This window comes from Cnephaeus nilssonii, assembly GCF_951640355.1.
Source record: "Cnephaeus nilssonii genome assembly, chromosome: 4".
Lineage (NCBI taxonomy): Eukaryota > Metazoa > Chordata > Mammalia > Chiroptera > Vespertilionidae > Cnephaeus > Cnephaeus nilssonii.
The window spans coordinates 4,678,771-4,698,002 of NC_137075.1; the positions used below are offsets into that span (position 1 = coordinate 4,678,771).

The following is a 19,232-nucleotide window of genomic DNA, read 5'->3' on the forward strand; positions in this document are numbered from 1 at the left end:
CAAAAACAACAATGAAACGGTGGGTTTCTCTCCCCCCAACACTGTGCTGCTCTCAGGTGCCGCCTTTAGTGGGGGCTGCCTTTCAAGGCACAGCGTCTCCAGCAGCCAGCACTCCTGAGGCTTTTCCTTTTCACAGTTGCCAAGGGATGCAGCTCTGGTACTCAGCCTGGGCTTGGCTTCTATTTTTCTGAGGGAACTGATACTCCCATAATGCAGCTTCCTTCTTTCCCTCTTGGCCCTCCAGCCTGCCACCCCTCTCGAGCCCTGGACACTGTTCCTACCAGTCTCCAGCCACTTTCTGCCCTTCCTTGCTATAAGTTGCCTCCTCAGCTAGGCCTAATTTGTTAATTCCCAGGTGGATGTTCTCCAATTTAGTTGTATTTCCAGTCTGGTCCAGAGATGAGGTGCACGACATGTCTGCCTATTCAGCTGCCATTTTTTCTCCCCTCTCCCTTTTCTTCTTCTTTTCCTCTTCTTAAAGAATACCCTTCAGCCCTAACCACTTTGGCTCAGTGGATAGAGCGTTGGCCTCTGGACTGAAGGGTCCCAGGTTCGATTCTGGTCAACTGCATGTACCTTGGTTGTGGGCACATCCCCAGTAGGGATTGTGCAGGAGGCAGCTGAATCGATGTTTCTCTCTCATCGATGTTTCTGACTCTCTCTCCCTCTCTCTCTCCCTTCCTCTCTGTAAAAAAAAAAATCAATAAAATATATTAAAAAAGAAAAGAAAAGAATACCCTTCAACATTTCATGTAATGCTGGTTTGGTGGTGATGGACTTCTTTAGCTTTTTCTTGTCTGTGAAGCTCTTTATCTGACCTTCAGTTCTAAATGAGAGCTTTGCTGGGTAGAGTAATCATGGTTGTAGGTCCTTGCTATTCATCACTTTGAAGATTTTTTGCCATTCCCTTCTGGCCTGCAAAGTTTTGGTTTAGAAATCAGCTGACAGTAGTATGGGCACTCCCTTTAGGAAATTAACTGCTTTTCTCTTGCTGCTTTTAAGATTCCCTCTTTGTCTTTAACCTTTGGCATTTTAATTATGATGTGTGTTGGTGTGGGTCTCTTTGGGTTCCTCTTGTTTGGGATTCTCTGCACTTCCTGGACTTGTAAATCTATTTCTTTCACCAGGTAGGGGAAGTTTTCTGTCATTATTTCTTCAAATAGGTTTTCAATTTCTTGCTCTTTCTCTTCTCCTTCTGGCACTCCCATGATGAGAATGTTGGTACTCTTGAAGTTGTCCCAGAGGCTACTTACACTGTCTTCATATTTTTGGATTCTTTTTTCTTTCTGTTCTTCTGATTGGGTGTTTTGTGCTTCCTCATATTTCAAATCATTTATTTGATTCTCAGGATCTTCTACTCTACTGTTGAATCCCTGTAAATTATTCTTTATTTTAGTGAGTGTATGCTTAATTTCAGATTGTCCTTTTTCATGTCTTCAGCATTCTCACAAAGATTCGCGAAGCTCTCATGAAGGTCCTCGAGTTAGTTTATAACCATGGTTTTGAACTCTGTATCCAGTAATTTGCTTGCTTCCAATTCTTTCATTTGTGACATGTTTCTTTTTCTCTGTATTTTGGCTGCATCCTTGTGTTTGTTTCTATGTATTAGGTAGACCTGCTATGTCTCCTGGAATTGGTAGAGTGGCCTTGTGTAGTACTGAGCTGGGCACTCTAGGTGTGCCCCTGTGTGGGCTGTGTGCACAGTCTTATAGTTGAGCCTTGAGTGCTGTTGGCATCACTGGGAGGAATTGACCTCCAGGCCAATTGGCTGTGAGGACCAGCTGTGGCTACAGTGGGGCTGCTGTGCAGGAAACACCCCTATGGAGCAGGACTTGCTTCAGTAGGGCTTTGGTGCTCATTGAGTCTGTGTCTTGAGTGTATTGCTTATGGATGTGAAGAGTTGTAATCTGGTATAGTCTGAAGCTGTCCACTGGTGCACTGGCTCTGGGGCCTCCAGGGAGGAGTAAAGTCAGCCACTGCCTGGAGCCAACTGGCAGGAGTGACAGAGAGATCTGCAGACAGCTGCTATTTGTATTGGTCTTGGAGGTGCCCAGGTGAGGCCCAGCTGTGAAGCAAGGCAGGCTGGTACTAGTGCCGGGTCTTGGGCCTTTTATTAATAGGTTTGGGGCCTGCTGACACCAGCTGCAGCTTGTTTGAGAGATTTTAGGAAAGTCTGAAGCCTGAGCCAGGACAGACCATTCATATGGAAAAGCTGCTGCAAACAACTTGGGTGGGGCTGCAAATTGGATGGGGCAGGGTCTCAGGGAATCACTAGGGTGGAGCAAACAGTATGTGCCAGGCTTATGGAGCAAACAGTATGTGCCAGATATGGCCCTGCCGGTCAGCTCTGGGACAGGGGAGGTCCCAGCACAGGAACAATGACCCCTGCAAGCAACCCTGACTGTGAGAAAGCTGCTTCCGAGTTCCTGCCCAGATGCCAGACAATCCAGTTTCTCCCTGTATGTGTCTGGGTCTCCCAAAGCTGCTCTGTGCTAGAGCTCAGAGTCCGAGGAAGTTTGTGCATTGGTTCCTTAAAAGGAACACCTGGGTCTCCAGCAGCCTCCATGTCATTTAGCCACAATCCCTGCTGTGAAAACCAGCCCATAGTTAGGGGGACTTTTCTTCTCAGCCCCGGAACCCTAGGCTGCAGTTCTGGTGTGGGGCTGGGACCCCTTGCTCTGCATGGGTGGCCTCTGCAGAGATGATCTCCCTCCTAATTTAAAGAATGGCACATGTGGGTGTCGGACCAGCCCGTTCGGTGCCTCCACTTCTCCTACCTTTCTCGATGTACTTTCTTCTTTACTTCTCTAATTGTAGGACTTCCATTCAGCCAGCTTTCAGGTGGTTCTGAATGATGGTTGTTCCGTATTTTAGTTGTAATTTTTATGTGGTTGTGGGAGGCAGCAAGTGCAGGCAGTTACCTACACTGCCATCTTTGTTCTCTCCTCCATTGATTTTTAGAGAGAGTGGAAGGGAGGGGGAGAGACAGAGAGAGAAATATTGATGTGAGAGAGACACATCAGTTGCCTGCCTCTTGCGTCAGAGCTGGGGATTATGCCTGCCACGGAGTTATGTGCCCTTGACTAGAATCTAACCTGCAACCTTTCAGTCTGTGGGCTGATGCTGTATCCACTGAGCCAAACTGGCTAGGGTACCCTCACTTAGATTTAGCAATTGTTGACATTTTGCTATATCTTTTTTTCCTGAGCTATTTGAAAGTACATTATGGACATCATGGAATTTCACTCCTAAATATTTCAGCATCCATCTCTAAAAAATAAGAGACAATGTTTATCTAACCTAAGTGGTCACATATTTCTTTCATTTTATCCTTGAGAGATGAGGATGATGACAGATGTGGAGACTGAGGCTTGAGAGGTGGCCTGTCCTGTCCAAGGTCACGTAGCAGAGGGCTCGGGGAGGAGGCCTGTGATCTAGGAGGGGGGCTGCAGGTGTCAGCCCAGGCCCGGCAGAGATGGGATAGGAAGGATAAGTGATCTGGAGCTGGGCAGGTGGTTGAGCAGGAGCCCCCTCTAGTGGATCCTCTGGCTCAGGCTGGAGGTTCCAGCTGGAAACAGGAAGCATCTGTCTTTCTAAAAAATGTATCTTTATTGTTCAAACTATTACAGATGTCTCCCTCTTTCCCCCATTGACCCCTCCACCCTGCACCTGTCCCCCACAGGCCTTCACCACACTATTGTCTGTCTTTTAATTTAATAATCTCTTCCTTTTGTTTGCTGTGGGGATTAATCAGGAACTGCAGCATCAGGAAAACCTAAAATAGCTTTTTGTGTTACTAAGTCATAATATAGGTGGGTACTTGGTACTTAGGAGCACAGAGCAGGGAGAGCCAGGGGAGTCAGAAAAGCTGCAGGAGAGGAGAACTTGGATTGTTTCATGAAGAGGGAGTTTGACAGGTGAGCTGGGGCCAAGGAGGAGGGAATTCCAGATAGGAGATAGCATGGGCAAAGGTGAGAGGAGCTGTGGGTGGGGTCCGGCCAGGGAGGAGGTGAGGCTGCCCAGATGGGCCTGAGTTGGTTCCAAGGAAGTTTTCTGAGTAGAGGACATGTGGGGATGACCCCTCTGGCTCCACAGCAGGGAGTGCTGGAGGGGGCATGCTGGCTGGGAGGCTGGTCTCAGGTGAGCTTGTGGGGGAAGGGAGGATGTGAGTTGAGACAGACAAGATGGGAGTGGGAGGATGATCCAAATCCTGGTGCTTATCTCATCTCCTTGCTCTGTGGCTTCAGGCCTTCCCTGGACCCTGGGATGGGGGTCGACTTAAGGTGTATTTTCCTTCACAGTGTGTAAAGTCCCTCGCCTATGACCCTTAGTAGATCTTGGAAACAGTCCCCTGAGGTGGACAGAGCAGACACAGCGGGGTGCCATTCCCCACTGACAGGTGTAGGCCAAGTTTGCCCAGGGTCCTACAGGCAGGTGGAGATGGGGTAGGATTAGGATCCAGGACACGGGGCCTCTAGCCAGTTGCCCACATCACCTTTACTACGTCCTCGTCACCCCCAGCCATCTCCTCCCTTCCCCTCTCCTTCGGAGCCCTGTGCTCCCTCCCTGTTTGTAGAGCGTGGGGCTTTTCAGAAGCATAATGAGAGAAAATAAATTGGAATTGGAGAGGAATTATCGCTGGGTGTTCTCCGAGGGGCGCCTTTGCCCTTGCGTCTCCCAGCCATATTGAAGCCGGCAGCCAGACCAGAATACCAATGAGTCTGGGCTGGCACTGCTCTTAATCTGTTGGGGAGCCCTCCCTGGCCAGATAGCACTCGCCAGCGGCAAAGCTGTTTTCAATGAGACCCGGGCACTATTGACCAGGACTGAGTTCTCTGGGATGGCGGCACAGTCCTTGGCTGGGGAGGAGGGGTGGATAGGGCCTCACGCCCAGCTCCCCCTCCACCTCAAGCCTTCTGCTGGAGACACAGCTCTGAGCCAGTCCCGGGTGGGGTCACGCATCCCTGCCCAAGGGGGAAGGGGCACTTATGAAACTGCCAGTGGCTTCTCAGGGCCCGAATTCCTCAACTGGGTATTCAGGCACCTGTATGAACTTGACCCTCTTTGTCCTGTCTCTTCCAGGAAGCCTTCCTGTATCACTGCTCAGCTCACACTGGGTTTTCCCTGGAGCAGGGGTACAAACCCGTCACCTACAGGGGACAGGCAGGTAGTGAGTGGAGCAGGCTTGGTGTGGTGCGGTAGGGAGTGGTGGGACTGGCAATGTGGAGGCACAGGGCACCATTTTGGGAGCCCTGCCATAGGCGCTTTCACTCCCAGCTCTGCTAAATAGCCTTTGTGTCAGGGCCACCATTCCTATCTGCAGACCAGCAGGGCGCTCCCCGAGGGCAGGCCCTGTTCTCTGTCCTGCAGCTTGTCTCCCAGAGAGATGGGCATGGGCTGGGCACGGAACAGGCTTCCCGTAAAGCATCAGAGGCTCTGGGGCCTGGGGAATTCTCAGGGTAATCTTTTCACTTAGAGATGGGAAAACTGAGGCCTGTGTTCTGCTCTAAGCAGACTAGACTTCTGTGCTCTTATAATCCCTACACAGGCATCGGAGGGCAGTGTTTGTACCTCTCTTTTAGAGAGGAGGAAACTGAGGCTCAGGGTGGCTAGATCCTGGGGGACATAGCAGGCCTCTGCTTGAATCCATCTGTTGGAATCCCAGTGCAAGCCACCTCTTTCTGGAAGGATTAGGGGTGCTGAGGCGTGCAGCATCACCTGAGGTGGTGAGGTGTCCAGAGTATAAGCCCAGCCAGGAAGCCTGGGATCCTGGCCCAGATCTGCTACTAACTCCCTGTGCGACCCAGGACAGAGGGCTCTCTCTGTACCTCGGTTTCCACAGGTCAGACTGGGAGAGGCTCTGGAGGGGTTGAGACTTTGGGGGAATCACGGAGCTCATGTGGCCTTGGCCTGCCTGCCAGCCAGCCCTGCTCAAGTGCTTCTGTTCAGCTCCTGGACTGCCTTGACCCCAGTCCAGACTCAATGAAACCTCTTGCTCCCGTGTTCTCCGAGTCACCATCACGTGGGAGGCGGTGACTGCAGCACTGAAGCAGGCCCGGTTAGCGGTGTGGGCAGCTAGGGCAGCCTTTCCTTTACTCCCGGAGGGAAGAGGGCCGCAGGCCACCACAGGCGGGAGGACTGCCCAAACGTAAGGACTGTGCCTATAGCCTCAGCCCTGCGTGGCCTAGTGCTTTCACACACTCAGGATGGATTCACAGGGGTCCCTTTGTGTAGTCCTGGGCTGTAAGGTGGGGAAACTGAGACCCAGAGAGTCCAAGAGTGAGACTCAGGGCTGCCACTCATCCAGCTGTGCTCTGGCTCATCCCCACAAGGCGGCACCATCTTGGACAGCTCTTCCCTGCTCAGGGGTCCTGGCTGGGGCTTGGAGCTCAGAACCTATACTGGTCCCTGCCTTCCAATAGTCCCCTGATGTGCAAGCAGAGATGGGCCCCTGAATCTTCTCTCCTGGGGGATAGCCTTGTTCTTTCCTGCTCTGTGGTTCTGAATCTGAAACAGTTATATCTCCTCCCCACCACGTGCATAAATGTACATTAGTGCTCACAGACCTCCTAAGTCCCCCTCACTGGAGACTTGAGTTAGGAACTCCTGCGTTAATAATTTTCCAAGTGACATGGCTAATGGTACCTGTCGTGCTGACCTAGGACAGGAAGCTAGGCATCTCAGGCCCCAGGCCATGCTCTGTTGCCTTATGAAGGTCACACTGTGTCCCTGGCTAGGGGTCAAGTGCTGTGATAATCCACTCATTCTTTCCTCAACTTTTCATTTTCTTTTTTTTTTTTTTTTCTGTTCAGCAAATATACTATTTTTTTTGTTCTAATGCTTTTATTTTTTTAATTATTTTTTTGGTTTAAATTTCTTTATTGATTAAGGTATCACATATTTGTCCTCATCCCCTCATTCCCAGCCCACACCCCTCCCCACATATGCCCCCAACCCCCTGTTGTCCTTAACCACTGGTTAGGCTCATATGCATGCACACAAGTCCTTTGGTTGATCTCTCCCCTTTATCCCCATCCTCCCCTACCCTCCCTCCGAGGCCCGACAGTCTGATCCATGCATCCTGGTTTCTGGGTCTGTTCTTGTTCATCAGTCTATGTTGTTCATCATTTCCCCTAGATGAGTGAGATCATGTGCTACTAGAAATACACTTATAAGAACCAAAAATGAGACAAGCAATAATGGTTATGCTGAAAGGCAAATGAATCAATCTGTAGTGAGTTTCTTTCTGGGCCAACAGTTCTTTTGAGACCCAATTTCAATGTCAAACAGTTCCTTATGTGTACATAACAGCAATGATATTTCAGTTCTGGATGGTGGACAAATGGTGGTAATGCAGGTTCGACCCTTTCGGGTTTAGTCCTGGGCAACCTGCAGGGATGCACAGCTGCTGACTGCTAGTATGGCAAGGCGACGTCAGTGTCTTCCATCTCTGGACTGCTTCTCTTCTGTCTTCATGGCTGGAGTAGTCCTGTCGATTCCTCTCTGTTGCCGGAATCCACATGGTCTCGGAGTTGTTTTCTGAAAATATACAAATATATTCTCCACCAAAAGTTAATAAAGGAATATTTTCTATAAATTTGACTTGGGATCCTTTTTCATTTTTTGCCCAAATGATTTTCCTCTGGCTTGTTTTGACACCATGTGTGTTTTTCATGGGTGTCTTGCTGTTAGCATTACAATTAATTTTCTAAAGTATAAATTTTCTAGATGTAATTTACTTACCAGATATTTTTCCTTACATGATATTCTTCTACTATCTCCCCTTTTTTGATTTAAATATTAGGAGGCTTTTGAAAATTTTATAATGTAGTCTTGATAGCTTTTAAATTTTAATTTTTTGCACTATAATGTGACTGCTTTAGGTTCATTACATGTTATGCAATTTTATCATGAGTTCACTACCAATAAAAATTTTAGTTAACACTTTAGGAACTGCTTTTTATCCAGTACAATTAATTTTTCTAGAATATTCGCTTATTTCAATTAGCCAATTTAAATTAGCCTGAACACTCGACTACTATTTTACTGTCAAATTTAATACTCTAACAACAATCTTATTTTACCCTGTAAATATTAGTGGAAAGGATTATTTGCCTTCTTGAGTAGGCCCTGAGCATTCCTGGTGGTAGGCTGGATTTAGATATTGTAAACCCACTTCCCCACACCATGGGTACAAGACAACTCAAATAAGTCTTGTTGCAGTGAGAGGGCAGCTGCTGTCAGCCAAGTCTCTGTCTGTTACCCGGGTCCCGATTTGAGCTGGGCATGGGACACAACCTTTCATTTTCGATGCCTCCTCTGTGACAAGCTCTGAGTGCAGAAAAGAATAAGGCCCACCCCTCACCTGTCAGCACTCAGAGCTTCGGGGTTAGGGCAGGACAGAGGTGACACAGGGTGGGGATTGCAGCGGGGCTCCCGATTCAGCCTGGAAGGAGAGGTGTGGGGTTGGGTCAGAAGAAGCCTCTTGGAGGACTTTGGGGCCCGGTCAAGGAGGGAGGGCACCCTCATAGAGAGAACCGCAAGTGCAAAGGCTTGGGGACCTTTCTCTGTCAAGGAGGACGGGCGCCTGGTCTAACTGGAGGGTAGTATTGGGAAGCACTGGGTCAGGCATGAGGCTAAGTGCCTGTTGGGGTTGGATCACTGGAATTTGTCACCTGTTCCTGGCCTGTCTTCAGGTGTGCTGGCTGCCCTTATTTCCTAACACACACGCCTCCTGGGTCTCCTGTCCCTCGACACACTACCTCTTTACTCTCATCCCTGGAAGTGATAACATACATGCACATGCACTCACTCTCCCCTGGATACAGACACACTTCCACACACCACCTCCACAGTTCACCTCCCCAGACCCACATGAGCCCTCTCTCTCTCTGAACACCAACAGCTGCATACACCAGTCCCCTCTTCTGGCATCCACCCTTTGTCTTCACAGAGAGAAACACATCCCAACTTCTCTGTTATTTTTCCCCCTCCTCTCTCTCCCTCTTCTTCTCCAGCACCAGAGCCCTGTAAGAGTTCAGAGCTGAGTCCCAAAGCCCCCTCCCATGTTGCCCTCATCACCCCGGGGCTCCCCTGAGCCTCAGCCTAAGGTTTCTCAAGATTGTGATATCCCAGTGTTTTCTGGATGCCTAAGGAAACATTGCATCCCAGTCCAGGGGAGTCAGAGGCCCTAGCTTTAGCCTTAGCCAGTCTGGATTGCCTGTGTGACCATGGCCATCTCCTGTCATGGCCTTGGTTTGGAGGAGCAGCAGTGTGACTCCACATTCTCCAGCACAGGGAGGCTCCTCACCTGGTGTTAGAGCTCTAGGGGCCTTGGGGTAGCCTGGACGGACCTCTTTCCTTTCAACCGTAACAGGGCTGCTTAGGTATGCATTTTATATTAGGGTCTGGGCAGGATTTAAAGGAAAAAACAACCCATTAACTCTTTACTGATTTTGCTGGTTACAAAGGAAAATCCAAAAACATATTTGTGGATAATGGAGACCATGAAAGTCTTCTTGTCCCCCTCTAGGAGGTGTTCACTGTAACATCTGGATATTGCCTTTTGGGGCATATACCAACAAACTTATTTATAAAGATGGGCTCATTCTGAAGTATATTGTCCAGCTTGTTATTTTTCATATTGTTATACATAGAGGTGCCTCCCTCTGTCAAGTGGCTGAAGACTGTTCCATAGCATGGATATACTGTATTTTATTTGAACAGTCTCTTACTGACAAACATTTAAGCCATTTCTGATTTCTTTTCTACTATTACCAGTAACACTGCTATGAGCATTCTTGAATGCTTATGTGTGAGTGCCTGTGCTGTCATTTCCTTAGGAGAGCTCCTAGAAGTGAGGTTACTAGGTGGTAGGGTGTGTGGGTTTAAAATGTTATTCAGTATTGCCAAATTACCTTTCCAAAGGTAGAGCCAATTCCTGAGCCCTCATTCTCCCATATCCTTGTCAGCACTGGTTGTTATTTATCAATTTATTTTTTTCCCAATCTGATGGGCAAAACAATGGTATTGTGTAATTTTCATTGTATTTCCCTGATTGCTAGTGAGGTAGAACATCTTTTCATATACTCAAATTGGCCAATTTAGTTCTTCTTCTGTGGGTTTCTAATTCGCTGCCAATTTTTCTTTTCTTTTGTCTTTTTCCTTATTGATTTGTAGGGGCTCTTTGTATATTAGTGGTATGTTCTTGCAATGTCTCACTTGCCCTTAACTTTGTTTATAGTGTCTTTTTGCTGTACAGATGTTATATGTGTTTGTGTAGTCTGATATATTAAATCCTCACTGTATGCCTTCTGGATTTAATGTCTGGCATAGAAAGGCTTCTCCCACTGCATACAGTTTCATTTCAAATAAGAATTTTATTGCTGAAAAATCTTTGCAAAGCCCAGGTTTGTAGGCTCCTCCTGGAAGCTGCAGTACTGACTCGGGGAGGAGGACTGGCCCACCTGCTAATATTCCATTTTCATCTCTGCATCTCCCCCTCTGGCTGGCTTGGAGTTGCAGTTGCTCTGTCTTTCTTTGGGCCTCTGTCTGTCCTTTGTGTTTTGCCCCTCCTTTCTGTGTTCCTCCTGTTTTCCATCCTCGGCTGGTTTCCCACTGGGCAGTGGGATGTGAGGGATGTGAAATGGCAGCTGTGGCAACCCTCAGTGGGTTGGGATGGGATGGTGGTTGTCACAGAGCATCCGCCCCTCACGTTCCATCTGCCTCTCTAGCCCCAAATCACATGGACTGCTGGTGCAGGCCCTGGCCCAGTTCTCTCAGAGAAACACATTTTCTTCCAGGAGTCGGAAAGCAGGATCTGAGCCAATGCAAGTTCCTCCTCCACCAGGAAGTCTTTCCAGATAGCTCCTTCTACCACTTCCACAGCCCTGGACCTGACCCCGCCCTTTGGTCCTCACTCCCCCGTCCCCCTCCTCCACACTCCTGCCTTCTCAGCATTGAGCAACCTGGGGTCCACCTGGTTACCTCTCAGGGTCTTGTTTTCCACCTGTGCAAAATAGGTCCTGAGAGTCTGTATCAGCTGCTAGGAGTCATGGCCCATGTGGGATAGAGGAGAGGCTGGCGGGCGGGTCTTCCAAGCCCAGCTCTGGAAGGTGTCTTCTTTTGCCCTCTCAGTACTAAACCCCACACCAAAAGAAACAGATAAAAAAAAAAAATACTGCAGGACAGAATTTGCAAGCAGCTGACAAAGAGATGGGGACCTGAGTTCCATAAAGTAAAGACTGATGACTAGGGCTCAGTTGTTCTCTGTCCTGCCCCAGGTCAAGGACAATGTCTGACTCACAGGAGGAAAGAATGAACAATGTAGGAAGGTGCTGAACCTGGCGGAGGGGAGGGCAGTCAAGGGCACTTTCCTCCTCATGGTTCCTCATTTCTAGGGGCTGGACTGCTGATGGGGACTTCTCCCTTCCCTTTACCTCCTGGAGGTGAGGCCTCCCTGTGTGGGCTGATAGAGCAGATGGGAGACAAGTCAGGGAAATCCTGAGGACTCTTTGAAGCATGGCTCAGAAATGCATAACCACAGTTTTTGGAGTAAATTTCCCTGGGCTCCTGCAGCCCCCTGGACTTTTGTCCCAGCATCCTCCTTCTGACCACAATGGCCTTACTTCTCTCTGAGCTTTAGGCAGGCAGGAGTGACGTCCTTTACATTTTTTAATCCTAATCATCAAGTACAAACTGGTAGCAAAGAAGAAAAGAAGGAAGGAAGGGAGGGAGGGAGGGAGGGAGGGAGGGAGGGAGGGAGGAACGAAGGAAGAAAGGAAGGAACGAAGGAAGGAAGAAAGGAAGAGCTGGGGGGGGTGTGTTGGGTCAAGAGTTCAGGTCTGGGGAAGAGGAGACCTGGGTTCTGGGTTTGACTTTTTGGTTGATTTGTGGGGTGTCCCCACCCCTCGTTGGGCCTCAGCTTCCCCATCTGTACAGTGGGAGTGGGTCTCTCAAGCTCTGTGATTTTGTGACTGTGTTGACCAGAGTAGGCACATGTCGCTGTCTCTCTCTCTCTCTGTCTCTCTCTCTGTCTCTCTGTCTCTCTCTCTCTCTCTCTCTCTCTCTCACACACACACATGCCAGCACTATACTCTTTTTTTTTTATTGAGGTATTATATGTGTACATATCTTACCATTACCCCCCCACCCCACACCCACACATGCCCTCACCCCCCAGAGTTTTGCGTCCATTGTTTATGCTTATATGCATGCATACAAGTCCTTCGTTTGATTTCTTATCTACCCCCCCTCTCCCTAACTTTCCCCCTGTAATTTGAAAGTCTGTTTGTTGCTTTAATGTCTCTGTAACTATCTTTTTGTTCATCAGTTTATAATGTTCTTTATTATCCATAAATGAGTGAGATCATGTGGTATTTTTCTTTCATTGACTGGCTTATTTCACTTAGTATAATATTCTCCAATTCCATCCAGGTTGCTGCAAATGATGAGAATTCCTTCTTTTTTATGGCAGCATAGTATTCCATTGTGTAGATGTACCACAGTTTTCTGATCCAGTCATCTGCTGACGGGCACCTAGGCTGTTTCCAAATCTTAGCTATTGTAAATTGCCAGCACTATACTCTTTGATCACAGTGTCACTGAGCACCTACTGGGTGCCAGCACCACACAATATGAACCTACTCTGGCAGTATCATGTGATAGCAGTGTCCCTGGAAGTCCCACGCTCCCCAGGGCACATGGTAATGCTGTTGAACATACAGGCATCAGCTTTCCAGACCTGTGGACTCCACTCAGGGGGAAGGAGCCAGGAGGGCAGGAGGGCAGGCTGTGATTTTCTTCACCCACTTGGCCCTGAGGCCTGCAGGTGGGATTTCATGTCCTTCCTGGAACTTGGCACACATGAAGGCCTTGTCTGGGAGAGCTACTGGCTCTACTTGTGTCTCCTCCCTTGCCCCCAATCATTATGTTCTGCCTGGGGTCCCATTCCCATAGCAACTCCATGGGATGCTGTTGAGGAGAGTGGGGGAGCTTAAGAAAAGTGTGGGAGAAGGGAGTGGGAAGCCCATTCATTATCTTGGGGGCTTGGAGTGGTGCTGTGGGGATGGCTTGCCCTGCTGGCTTACGTGGAACTAGGCTCAGGTGGTTAGGAATCCTGCCAGGACAGGGCTGCCTTGTTGGCCTGGGCCTGGTTAGCTTGTGCCTGTCTACCAGGAGCCAGTTTGGGCTATCACCAAGGACACTGCCTAGGTAGCTCTGGCCTGGAGGACCCAGGCCTGAGGAACTGCCCAGGCTCTGGCTATCCCTCTGTTTAGGTTGGTACCATTGAGTCCTGTCCTGTTCTTGAGGATCAGCAGCTATTAGGAGGCAACCCTGGGGAATAGTTTGGGACTGGTGCACTGTGGACTAGGCAGGCCCTCTCTTACTGGGTCCACACTGCTTTGTGGCTCTGTTGTCAGGACGGGAAGGCCAAGGTAGGCCCTAGAACCTGCTCAGTGCCCATGTCTCTACCTCCTTTTTAGAGGAGAAGATTGTGCTCGTGAAACAAGGATACCCTTGCCTCTAAAGAATCCCTCCATCTTCACCTACCATGTGCCTAGAAATTCCACCAATTTGCACCTTAGTCTTGATAGGATGTTGGTTTTGGAAGGGAGTCAGAGGCCTTTGCCATCATCTGCCCACATTATGGCAGCCGTCTCTGAGCTCCATCCATCCCATGTGGAAGGCCCTGTGACTCCCCCTGGGGACCTGGGCCTGTGCTGATGTGCCATGTGGGGAATGAAGAGGGAAAAGAGGGGCTGGCCTGGTCTTCCAGGGAGAGAGTGAGCTGCTCATTCTCGTGAGGGCTGCCGGGAGCCAGGCCTGGGCTAAATGCCAATTTTCCACGGTTGCCTTTCACCACCACCTCTGGGCACCACCTGCACTCATATCTGCTAATCCTCCTCTGTGCAATGACTCCCGTTTGAAGGTGGATTACTGGGCACTCCCCAAGCCATACATCTATGAAGTCACAGCTGTGATGTGCCTGTCAACTTGTTTTAATACACACAAAAATAAACACATACCTATGGAACGAAAAATTTGCCTGTGCACGCCCACTGGCATGCGTCTCACACTTTGAGAAATGCTGATCAGATTGGAACCTCTTGGCAACAACTCAGAAGGGGATTTGGGTCTTTGTTTAAGAGATTGGGGAAACTGAAGCTCAGCTGGGGAAGTTTTGCCCAGGGCTGCACAGCCAGCAAACTTTCAGCCTCATGTCTGTTGCCAGTGAGACAGGACTCTCTAGTGTCCTCTCCCCCAACGGAGGTGGGTGGTGGGGTGGTGGGTGGGTCCCAAGTTACCCTTGGAGAATGTGTAGTGAAGGAATAAACTATAAACTGGAAGATGCTGGGAAGGGAGGGCTGGACGGGTGAGAGCTGCAGACATCCTGGGGAACCATGAGGCAGAGGCTCAGGCACCTGGTAGGCATCCCACGAGCTCTGTCTGCTCCCCCTCAAGAGCCAGCCCCAAGGGGCCTGCTGCCTGAGGCCGAGCTGGGAAGGAAGGCAGGCCCTGGTGGTGGCCGGATACCTACTGTGTGCCAGGTTACAAGTCCCTTCTCTCTTTTTATCTTCCTAGCAGCCCTGGCAGGCAGAATGGTATCCCCATGTTATGGATGAGAGAAGTGAGGCTCTGAGACTTATCTTCCCAAGGTCATAGAGCCAGTGGGTGGGGAAGCATATTCGGATCCCCCTCTGCCTGGGGCCAGAAACCCAGCATTCTCAGGGCCCAACTTGTCCCAGCTTGTGGCATGAGTGTGTGTGTGTGTGTGTGTGTGTGTGTGTGTGTGTCAGTGAGTGTGTCAGCAAGAGGAAGTGTGTGTGTGAAAGAGAGGTATGAGTGTTTATTGTGTGTGTGTGTGAAAGATGGATGAGTGTTTATTACCCAGCCAGGTGGAATCAGACCAACTGTATGCATAGCCCCACACTGCTCCCCAGAATTTCCCCCTGCTGTCCTGTTTCAGCTGACAGCTCATCTCCTCTTTCTCTCACAGCTTCCTGTGCCCACAGCTCTGAGGCTCTGGTGCCCATGGGCAAAGAGGGCAACTGAGTCAAGCCCAGGCTGACACCCAGCCCAGCTGCACTCCCCAAATGCCTGCCCGACCTGAGGTAAGAAACCATTCTGGGCCACTGGGTAGAGTGGGATCCCCAAGGGAGAGGCTATAGAGAGGCCATTCGGGGATAGTCTTTCTGGGAGTGCGTCCCTCCCTCCCTTCCCTCATGAAGTCCAGTCTAGGAGGCTTGATGGTGTAGTGCCCTTTCCCACTAACCCTTCCTATACCAGGGCTCTGGAAGCCAGCTCAGAAACCTGGGGCATTCTTCTGAGCAACAAGGTTTCATGGACTTGCCAGCTAATGGGTTCCTGTGTGGTGTGGGATGTCTCTAATGGTGAGCTGAAGGAGTCTGCCCTTGGTTCTGTCACATTGTTGATAAAATGTGTGCATGACTCCAGGTTAGGAGGGAGTGTGAACAGGTGGACTGAGACAATCAGGGTCCAAGAAACTGTTAAGAGGCTGGCTTTGATGTGTGGGGTTTAACGAGATTTGCAGGTCCAGACACTGTCCAGGCAGGATGAAGCACAGCCCCATGTATGTATATGTGGCAGCACTGGCAGCCAGGTGACCTTGGCTCTTTGTGAGCAGAGCAAATGGCCTCTTGGGCTGTATCACGAGGGGCAGGACACCCAGAATGTGGGAGGTGACAGGCCCTCCCACTCCATGTCCCATGTGAGAGAATGTGGAGAAACTACAGTAAGTCCCGAAGAGATGGGAAGGGGGGAAGGAGTGGGAGCTAGGTTGCTGCCTGGCTTGACCCCAGCTTGCTTGTGAACTTGGACAAGTGACTTCTCACCTTTATCGGGGACAACCCCCTGTAAAGAAGACCCGGCGGTTCAGCAGGGCCGCAGACCTCCAACCCTCCTCAAGGAGGGGTGACAGTGTCGGTGGGTGTGGCTGAGGCTCAACTGACACTGTCCTCTCAGCCAGGAAGCTGGTGGGGGTGTGGCAGGGAGCTGACAGCTGGGTTTGCTTTCTAGGCACTAGGCCTTGCTTTAAGTCCAGTTACCTCCAACAACATATTCCTGCTCATCAGTCCCAGGTGTAATACGCAGCTAATTAGCCCCTCAAGTTTAACCTGCAATTGCCGCTGAGAGATGGGGAGAGAGGATGCAGTCAGGGTTGTCTTTGAGGTAGCCAGGGTGATGGTAGGACCTGGGGCAGGGAAGGCAAGGAGGCAGGGTGGCCAGGCCCTACCCCCGCCCTCAGCAGGGGCCACAGCAGCCTCCCCCACTGCCCAGGTGGCTGGCATTGTGGAGGCTCAGCGGGCAGGGAGCAAGAAGAGGAGCTAACTCAGAGAGGAGGCTGTTCTCAGCTGGGAATTGGGTTGGATGAGAGGACGCCTAGGCTGAGACTTAAAGGCTGTAGGATTCTTTAAAAATGTCCTGTTTTTCTGATTATTAAAGAAATGCATGTGCCATGTAGAAAATGTGAGTGCTTGGGTGCTTATCCCATCAGTCTTTTACAAAATATGTTTTTATGACATAATTTGGATCAAACTGTACTTACTGGTTTCTAACCTGCCTTTTGCACTTAATACTATAGCAAGATAGTTTTCCCATCATTAAATACTCTTCTGTAATGTGATTTTTAAAAACTATATATATATTTAAATACATATATATTTTAATATATATTTTTATTGATTTCAGAGAGGAAGGGAGAGGGAGAGATAGAAACATCAATGAGAGAGAATCATTGATTGGCTGCCTCCTGCACGCCCCCGACTGGGGATCAAGCCTGAAACTCGGGCATGTGCCCTTGACCAGAATTGAATCTGGGACCCTTTAGTCTGCAGGTCGACAGTCTATCCACTGATTCAAACCAGCTAGGGCTGTAATGTGATTTTTTAAATGGCAGTGTAATGCTTCAGCTTGTCTGAGCCATAGCATGTTTAACCAATTCTCTGTTGTATGCTTTGATTATTGCCAATGGGGTATCATTATAAATACTGCCTGGATGCACAAGATGATATATATAGGGCTATGACGGGCAGGGGGGTTTAGCGGAGGTCCCAACCTAAGCAGAGCTGTAGAGGCAGGGGACTTTCGAGTGTTTGGGAGTGGGGTGCTCAGGAGGGGGCAGGGCTGGTCATGGGCAGCCTTGGAGGCATGCTGAGGAGCTGAGACTTAATTCAGCAAAGCTCTGAAGCCTGAGGAAGGCCAGGTTTTTCCCTTGCCCTGTCTGCTCCGCTAGTGCTCCTGTGATATTTTTAAAGACATATTTTTTTTATTGATTTCAGAGAGATAGGAAGAGGAAGAGAGAGATAGAAACATCAATTATGAGAGAGAATCATTGATTGGCTGCTTCCTGCATGCCCCGACTGGATGGATCCCACAACCCAGGCATGTGCCCTGACTGTGGATTGAACCATGACCTTCTGGTTCAAAGGTCGACCCTCAACCACTGAGCCCTGCCAGCTGGACAGTGCTCCTGTGATTAGAAGGGGTGAGGCAGGATGGTGGAGTTGGGGAAGGGCAGGCAAGGGTGGGGTCCCAGATGCTAAAGCCCTTGCTTGACCTCTCACAGGAGGAATCATACCCCTCCCCCCCCCCCCCCCCCCCCGACAACCCTGCCCAGGTCTACTCCTTTTTTTAAAAAAAATATATTTTATTGATTTTTTACAGAGAGGAAGGGAGAGGGATAGAGAGTTAGGAACATCGATGAGAGAGAAACATCGATCAGCTGCCTCCTGTACACCTCCTACTGGGGATGTGCCCGCAACCAAGGTACACGCCCTTGACCGGAATTGAACCTGGGACCTTTCAGTCCGAAGGCTGACGCTCTATCCACTGAGCCAAACCGGTTTCGGCAAGGTCTACTCCTTGCAGGAGGGACATACATGCCAGTTCTGAACATTCACTGACCCCCTCATTAAGTGTGGCTTGTGAGTCAGGCCTCCTTCATCCCCTTGGTTGGGAGTGGGAGGTGGCCCAGGGCCCTGAGAGGCAGGGAGAGAAACTGAGGTGGGGTGTCTCCTGACCTTTGGGCCCAGCTGGTGGCCCCTCTCCAGTGCTCTCCTCCCTGTTCACATTCGTTCATCCCAGCACTGCTCACAGGCTGGATAGAATTACTCAGAGGTGTTGGTCTCTTTCTCCCCATAGATGGTGAGGGCTCTCAGGACAGATCTAGCCTGATTCGCTCCTTTGTTCCCTTGTGGCATACACCAGCTGCTGCACAAATTCTTACTGAAGTCATTAATTAGTTCAATGGTTCATTCATCATTCATTCAACACAGACTTACTGAACACCTGCTACATGCCAGGCCCTGTTCTACATGCCTAGCATCCCTGGGTCAATAAGTTAGACCAGGTCATTGCCCTCATAAAGCTTAAAGTTGAATAGCATAGACAGAAAAAAACCAGACAAGTAATTAATAATATAATGTTAGAGAGTAATAAGTGCTGTTAGAGAGTAATAAGTAATAAGTGGAGAAAAATAAGGCAGGAAAAGGGAGTGCCGTGCAGGGGGAACCATTCTCTATAGGATGGACAGGAAAAGGCCTCTCAAGTGAGGTGCCCTTTGGACAGGCTGTGGACTGGGAGCCACTGGGGGGCAGAGGGGCTGGGAAACAGGGCTGCAGGGTGTGAATAGAGGCGATTCATGCTCACAGGCTCTCCCTCACTGCCTTGTAGACAGTGATGGTGGTTGGTTGGTAAGAGTAGAAGCTGGCAGGCTGGTAGGAGGCCATGGCAGGGAGGAGGACTTGAGTGTAGGAAACTGAAGGTAGTGAAAGACCGGCTGTGAGAGATCAGAGTGTAAGAACTGGTGGGTGGTGAAGCCTTTGACTGAGCTGGGCAACAGGGGGCCGAGGACGGGTGTGGAGGGGAAGGAAGAGTCCTCTTTGGAGGTGTTACATTTGAGATGTCCATAGGCAAGTAGAGGGGCTGTACAGACCTTGGTATAAGGCTTCAGCTGAGGGCCGATGGGGGCTGAGCATGCCAGGGAGGGAGTCATCAGCATTGGGAGGGTTTAAAAGCCTCTGTGCTGGGAAAGGGTCATGGACAGGAGGGATCTGGGCCCCTGGGACTCCCTACCCATGGGCAGGCCTGTTACTCCAGCCTTGCAGACAAGCCCTCTGGGTTTGCCAGCCTAGAGAAACTGCTGCCAGCTCACCCTCTCAGCTCCTCCTTCCAAGTGGCCTAATGGTTGGTACTGTCATTCTGTAGCATTC

The 19,232-nt window shown here is 49.8% G+C and overlaps 1 protein-coding gene across 1 annotated transcript in view; it reads left to right on the forward strand.

Moving 5' to 3' along the window:
* LINGO1 (leucine rich repeat and Ig domain containing 1) overlaps positions 1-19,232 on the forward strand; it is a 225,741-nt gene that overhangs the window by 21,684 nt on the left and 184,825 nt on the right. Inside the window, exon 2 of the mRNA XM_079769708.1 lies at positions 14,999-15,113. The gene's annotated coding sequence lies outside the window, so the exon portion shown is untranslated. The remainder of the gene's footprint in view (positions 1-14,998; positions 15,114-19,232) is intronic.